This window comes from Borostomias antarcticus, assembly GCF_949987555.1.
Source record: "Borostomias antarcticus genome assembly, chromosome: 14".
Lineage (NCBI taxonomy): Eukaryota > Metazoa > Chordata > Actinopteri > Stomiiformes > Stomiidae > Borostomias > Borostomias antarcticus.
The window spans coordinates 10,254,037-10,255,960 of record NC_140247.1 but is presented as its reverse complement, the minus strand read 5'-3'; positions in this window follow the sequence as shown (position 1 = coordinate 10,255,960).

Genomic DNA, 1,924 nt, shown 5'->3' with positions numbered 1-1,924 from the left:
TAACACTCCAGAGATTGGAGGAGGAGGAGGAGGGGAGAGGGGGTGGGGGGGTACGGCTACAGATTAGAACACCTGTTCCACTGTGGAGCGCTCTCTCTCATTCTCTCCCCTTATCTCCCCCTCTCCCTCCCTCTCTCTCTCTCTCCCTCCCTCTCTCTCTCTCTCTCTTCATGTCTTTATTAAGCCCTCTCTTGTCTCTCTCCTGTTGTCTTTCCCTTTTAATCATCCCTCTTTCTGATTGGCTGCCGAGCTCAGATCTCATTTTGACCGCGTTCCATTTCAGTCACATCTATGGGAAGCAGGAGAAGCAATCTGCCAGATAACTTTGGCAGAGGGCTGCGACTCACACGGACACAACACACACACATGCGCACAGCCATGCACACACACACAGACTCTCACACACACACACACACACACAGACTCACACGGACACAACATACACACATGCGCACAGCCATGCACACACACAGACTCTCACACACACACACAGACTCACACGGACACAACACACACACATGCGCACAGCCATGCACACACACACACAGACTCACACACACACACACACACACAGACTCACACGGACACAACACACACACATGCGCACAGCCATGCACACACACACACAGACTCACACACACACACACACACAGACTCACACGGACACAACACACACACATGCGCACAGCCATGCACACACACACAGACTCTCACACACACACACACACAGACTCACACGGACACAACACACACACATGCGCACAGCCATGCACACACACACACAGACTCACACACACACACAGACTCACACGGACACAACACACACACATGCGCACAGCCATGCACACACACACACACACACACACACACACACACAGACTCACACAGGGACACGCACACAGGAACACACACATATATACAGACACATACACACCCCACACTCACACACACACACACACACGCGCCCACACACAGGGACACACACAGCTCCAAACATGTTGTCCTGTGTGTAGCAGCGTGTGCCTCCAGGGAGTCGTGTTCAGACAGACGGGTAAACAGCCCTAGAATGTCCTCCCGGTCGAGGCTGGGACAGCCCTGGGAACACCCTGCTGCCACATAGCTCCAGAACGGCATTCTGGGTAAAGACACGGCGTGCACAGAACAAAGAAAGCATCTGAACACTTGTCTGTGCCGCGTGTGTTTAAAGTGTGTGTTTAAAGAACTTCAACTTCAAAGTTTGGTCACAGAACACATAAGCAAGCGGAACGCCAGGCCTAACCCTCACAGCGATCTCACACAGAATATTGTGTATGGGGATCTAAAATAAACAAACAAATAAATAAACAAGCTGTATCTCTAGCATCGAGTAATTTTGTAAAGACATTGAACATCTCTCGCCGTTTAGGCCAAGTCCCTCTCTCCGTACTATCAGATTGACCGTGACCTCTCACCTTTCACCTCTCCCCGGGCACAGCGAACACGTTCCTCTCCGTGTGACACGCCCGGGTTTGGCCCCCCCGCGGGGCAGCTCCGGTCTCCTCTAATAACCATCGATCGACCCGGCCGCCGCTCCCCTGCCCTACCCATGGTGCTTTGCGGCGGAGTCTGTCTGGGCGCCCTCAGGCCGTGGTTCTGCCTTCGACACGAGAGCAGCGCCGGCTTGTTTGTGGAGCGTTAGGCTGTAGGAGTCGGGTCAGAACCGCAGATATGATCCTACGCTGTGAGTGTCACACACACCCTCACACTTCATATAGCCACGCCCCTTCCTGTCCCTTGTGAGCCACTGCCCTTCTTATCACTAAGTCAGTGTGTGTGTGTATGTGTGCGTGAGAGACAGAGAGAGAGAGAGAAAGAAAATGTCTTTGTGTCGTATGTGACGGTGAAAGAGAGGTTAGATAGGAGAGATGGTGTGTGTGTGTGTGTG